Source organism: Octodon degus, unplaced genomic scaffold (assembly GCF_000260255.1).
Source record: "Octodon degus isolate 3935 unplaced genomic scaffold, OctDeg1.0 scaffold00017, whole genome shotgun sequence".
Taxonomy (NCBI): domain Eukaryota; kingdom Metazoa; phylum Chordata; class Mammalia; order Rodentia; family Octodontidae; genus Octodon; species Octodon degus.
In genome coordinates, this window is record NW_004524593.1 from 3,403,208 (window position 1) to 3,409,185 (window position 5,978).

At 40.6% G+C, this 5,978-nt stretch overlaps 1 pseudogene; it reads right to left on the reverse strand.

Moving 5' to 3' along the window:
• Positions 1-5,262: 5,262 nt before the first annotated feature.
• Positions 5,263-5,978, reverse strand: part of LOC101579776 — a 1,412-nt pseudogene continuing 696 nt past the window's right edge.

Sequence of the window (5,978 nt, forward strand, 5' to 3'; positions counted from 1 at the left end):
TGTGTGTGTGTGGCCAGCTCAGCCCACCAGGGGGCGGGGCTGGCTGGCATGTGGTGCTGGGGGATCGAACCGCGGTCCCTGTGCTTTGCCAAGCTCATTTCAAGTAGGTGCTTTAGACCACTGAGCCATCTCTCCAGCCCTCTAACCACTTCTATTCGTTATTTGTGTATTAAAGATTCAAGTCATTTTGTTAAGGCAAAAAAGGAAATAAAATATAACCAGATTGGAAGAGAAATTAAAGTGATATTGACTGTACTGTATACAACATAATTTTCTAAGTAGAAAATCCTACAGTATCTGCAAGAAGAAAAGCTAATAGAACTACTAAATGAATTCAACAAGGTTGAAAGGTTCATGATCAATTTATAAAATCAACGTATTTCTATATTCTAACAACAGATAATCAGAATTGAAAAATGTAAAAGCCTCCCATTCACAATAGTAGCATTAGAGAATATTAAGAAATGCAAACAAATTTTATAAATATTTATAAAGACTCTGCCCTGAAAACTGTAAGACATCGCTAAGAAAAATATTGCAGTAGGTATGAGTAGTATACACTATAATCCCTGCATTTAGGAGATGTCTCAGCTACTTTTCATTCCTTGCTGGGACAAAAAACCCAACACCCAAAACTAAGGAAGGAAAGGTTTATTTAGCTCACAGTTTGTGGAGATTTCAGACCATACTCAGCTGGCTCCAGGCAGAGTAACATAACACAGAAGGCAGCAGTTCATGCCAGCAGAAAACAGCAAAGAGCAAAGGAAGGAGCTGCTACATCTACAAGCCCTTCTCCCTTCCATGCTGACTGCGAAGATTGGAGCTCCTCCAAGGAAGGGGCGGGTCTATATTGATCAAGCTCTTCCAAGAAAGTGGCGTGTGTAGAAGTCTTCCTCAACCCTCTCTTATATACCGTTTTTGTGCTGAGTCACTCCAGGGTAGGCCTTCCCCCCCCCCACCCCACGGTGTGCAATTGCCAAACCGATCCAGCCAAACTCAAGTTGACAATGTATCAACCACCACATGAGGCTAATGTGGGAAGATCCCATGTTTAGGCCTGGGCTACATAATGAGTTCAAAGCCAACCTAGAATACAGAGTAAGACCCTGTGCATTAGCTTTCCTGTCACTGAGGCACAATAACAACACCCACAACTTAAAAGGAGATGTTTAATTTGGCTCATGATTACTGGGGATTCAGTCCATAATCACCTTGCTCCAAGGCAGGAACATCACTTCAGAAGAGTGGGTAAGAGGAAAGCACATCACCTCGTGGCAGCCAGGAGAAAAGAGGCTGGGGGAAGAGAAGGAGAAGGGAAGGGAAGAGGGAGGAGACAAGTGTGGAGAAGAGAGAGAGACAGAAAAAAGGAGGAAAAGAAGAGAGGAAAAGAGGAGGAAGAAAATGAGTCAGGAGGTGGCAAGGACAAAAATACGTTCTTCCAGATCCCACCTTAGGAATCTGCCTCTTCAAAACATATCTCATCTCCTAATAATATATTTAGCTATAAATGCACCAATGGATCATCCACTGAGGATTATAGCACCTCTATGATCCAAGTACCTTTCAAAAGCCACCCCTCTGAACACATGAGACCTTTGAGAGATATTCCAGATCTAAACCATACACTCTGTCTTTTAAAAAAAGTCATCTGTAGAGGGTTAATACCAGAATGTCTTTAGACTTCTCAATAGTAATCATTGAAGTTAGCAAAAAAAATGAAGAACAATGAAGGATTATTTCTAACCTAAAACCCCATCCCTACCAAACAATTGGTTATGTGTAGGGATAGAATTAAGTCATTTTTAGATGAGTAACATATTTTAATTATCTCTCACACATCCTTTCTCAGAAAGCTGCTGGAGGACGTACGCTTCCAAAAGGAGGGCAGGCACCAGATGGCACACTCAAATGAGATAACTGAAAAGAATTTAATAAAGTGACTTCTTGAGGTTTGGATTATGTTCAGGGTTTAGAGAAATCAACAAGGAGTAGTGTAGCTCTCTGAGTCTAGTAATGCCCTAGACTTGGTGGAGTAAAGAGACAGAGTAGCTACAGAACCCAGCGGCAAAGCTATATGAAGATGACAGGAGCTGTTGCTCCAGATAAAAGGATGAAGTCAAGGAAATCAACTCCTCATCTTTACTTTCTCCCTCCCTCAAATCTGGTGCTGCTCCTCCTATTGGCTGAACCCAACCTAAGACCAAAAGGAACAATTCATAGCACACTGATAGGGAAGGCACAGCAGAACAGAAAAGGAAAAGGTAGGCTGCTGGGAAAGGGCTGAGGAATTCATGCAGTAGAGAGGGGAATATAAGATCCAGGAAGTGGTATCTAAGGACCTCTCAAGGCAAAGGAGTCTCTCAAGTTGAAACTGAAGCAAAGCCCTGGAAGAGTACTATGTAGTAGAATTCAGATTAGAAAAAGACACTGGGGCATTATAGGTTAATTAGCCTAAAATTTGAATACAGAAAAGGTGAAAAATCCACTTGATTACCTTATCCTTTTAGTGTTCTAACAGATATTTACAAATCTATCTGAGAATTGAGAGAATAATTTGTCGTGTTGCATAACAAACTAAGTAAACAAGGCATTAACTGAAGCAAAATGAAAAGTAGTACCAGAAAGAAACAATAGTCTTCACGCTCAGTTCAACTGTGGATAAATGCTCATGTAATAGTTATAAAAATGGGCCAGCCAGATAGCTCAGTGGACTAAAATGCCTGCTTAGGCAGAGCACAGGAGTGAGGTTCAATCCCAGGCGCGCAGTGCCGTGCTGGCCCCACCCCCAGGGCGCGCTGAGACTGAGCATTCACCTAACAATCTGTGGCTTCTATCTAGATGTCCTCCCCAAAGCCTCAGGCACTCACAGAAGGGGCTTTTGGGGCTTTGGGGGGAGGTGGCTGGATCAGGGTGTGTGACACTGTGTTTAAGGGTGTGTGATAATCAAACTATCTAGCATAGATCTGGTTGTGGATAATGGAAGCCACACTGTAGGCCTGGGTGGCACCCCCAAAAGGGCTTGTATCCTGGATGGGATAAGGGGGAAAGGGAGGCTCGCAGCTACTGCTGCTGCTTGCGGCCTCTTCTCCACCCTGCAATAACTGTCTCTCCTCTGCCAGGCCCCTCTACCATGCCTCCTTGCCTTGAAGCAAGCCAACTATGGCCTGACATAATGAGTAATGGAGAGAGAGAGAGAGAGAGAGAGAGAGAGAGAGAGAGAGAGAGAGAGAGAGAGAGAATATGTAGAAGCATATGATATAAATAGATAATATGTATTAAAATTATAAATATAGCCAACATACAGATACTGCATTATTCTATTGGAGATTAATCTAGATTCTCCAGGAAACCCTGAGTTTTCAGCTAAAACATGAAATAGAGATCACTAGAGAGTAGAAGGAAGAGACCAATTTGGGGGAAGGATAAGATCAGGGACTGTATTTTTCATTACAAATTTTATAAAGCTATCTAGATTTTAAACTATATGTAGACACTAATGTGATAAAATTTAAATTAAATTTTAAAACAGGAAATTAAAATGTGGGTAATTCCTTTATACCAGCATAATGAAATAAGCAGTAAAACCTTTTTGTTCCTGCCTTGCTCCAGTTCCATGGTTTCCAAGTTTCTTCTACTCTGTGTGCCAAGACCCTCACATTTTATTAAACGAAGATTACTGTATTTTTTCTATGTCTCAAGGCAGGAAGAAAAACTAATAAAAATGATTGATAAGTATAAAGTGGCCTGAAAAAATGAGGAATCTGGGGCAAGTCTTTTTTAGTGAAAACTGTCAGAACAAGAGCTATGAAAAAGAATTATAAATTGTGTGGATTTAATTCAGAATTCCCCTTCTTGGAGACTGGATTTTATTAGACAAATATTTTCTGTAATACTGACAAATACAGCAACAACCAGAGTGGTCTTCCAGAGTTCACTAAGCCTGTAAGTAGAATGCTCAAGACAAAAGCTACTTAAATTATAACATGACAAAGACAACAATAAAGCTACCAATAATTGAGCACTTGATAAGCAGCAAATATTGTGCTAAAGCTTTATCCGCACTGGGTCATTTAAATCTTCAGAGACCCTATGAGTTAGGCTAAACTCATTTCCTCTTCCTCTAGATAGAAAACCTTTCTGAAACATGAGTAACTTGTTTAAGGAAGTGGCAAAGCCTAGACCTGAACTCAGATTTGTCTTACTCAAATGTTTAAGCTTTTGTAAATTTCCAGTGTATTTTGAACAAAACCACAAATAACACCTACAGTGGGTGGGGGTGGGGGAAAAGAAGAAATGACAATGGTTGCCAAGTCTAAAGGCAAAGCACTAGAAGAGAAGAAGGCAATTGATATGAGGGCCCATTAAAACTGCAAAAGATTGCCATGGTGGATTATCCCATCTGCACCACTAGAATACATACAATATTTAAGTGTTATAAAGTTCTAGAATAATATAATATATTTACCAAATATTTATTAAAAGTCCTCTGGATTGATCACTGAGTTAGGTACTAATAATATAAATGCTTTACATTTTAGTTTACATAATAAAGTTAGAAATGAGAACTTAAAAAATTACTACCAAATTAGGGGTCTTTGGCAACCCTGAGACACAATATCAGCAATCAGTTTCTTAGAGATTAATGTATCAATTTGTTATACATGCTTGTTTCAGCAGAGGGCACTAGGTGACCTAGGTATTTTGAACTTCAGGTGACAATATTGGTAATAGAAGTATCTTTCTGAAATGGAGTCATGAGTTTTAACAGCATATTAAATGCTCCAGAACTGAAATAAGCCATGAATCAAATGAAAGAAGCATAAAATATGAATATTGGCACAATCATGTGGGTCAATATTCTAGATGTTTATGTCATTATACTTTTTTTTGTATCAGGAATCGAACTCAGGACCTTCCACTTGCCAGGCGGGAGCCCCAATTATAGATTTTTTTTTCAAGACCAAAATCAAATCTTTATTTTTATAGCTATATTACTGTGATCCAAATATGTCCACGCCTAGTTTTTTCAAAGGAACCATGCATGCTATAAATAAGCAAAGTACATCTGCTCACTAATGGGTATGTACTCCCTAGATGTCTCACTGGGCTTAGTTACAGACCACTCACAGCAGTAGATTTTTAGTATAAAGTGTAGCACGATGTTAAGCCATTTTAGCTCCTGCACATACACGCTGCCCTTCTGGTTGATAATGGGGAACAATTTGCAGCATTACACCATTAGCTAGGTCGCACCCATCCTTTTCAATGGCATCCATCAATGTCATCATCCTTGTATCAGCCTTCAGTTCCAACTTTCGGCACACTGGCTGTTTTTGAATAAACCTCCTCGATGTTTTCATCCTCCTCACCATCTTTGCCCCGGAAGATTTTTCCTCTGCCTCCTTCAACCATTTAGAAAATGATTCTGCTTTGATACAAATCTCTTTGGCAAGTTATTTCAAAACATACTTCCTAGAGGCCTTTCCTTACCAGCTGACCTCTTCCAACAGGCCTGCGTCGTACATCTCCTTCGAGGTACGCGGGATCCTGGAGAGAAGCCTAGCCCGATGCATCGCCGCCCTACACTCCAGACCACGAAGAAGGCGCGGCTGAGCTTTTGGGTTGCTCTGACAGAGTCTGAGGAAATGGCACCTGTGTTTCTTGATTTGCTCTCTAATCTTCTCATGAAAAAAAAAAAAAAAAAAAAAAAAAAAAAAAAAAACTTCAGTTGGAACAAGAGGACCCATGGCCTTTACATCTAGTCTTTCTGCTTCAGCAACAATTTCTTTGTTAAATGAGTCGTTAATGCCCTCTTGTTTCTTTGTCTTAACAGAAGTGAAGAGGATATTCACACACTCCTCCGTGTTCTCCGGATTGTCGCTGAGCGCCAGGAGTTGGGCACGGTCCCTGAGCCCGTCCATCCTCACCTTAGTCCTCACCGTAGTCCTCCTCCTCCTCCTCCTCCTCCTCCTCTTGCT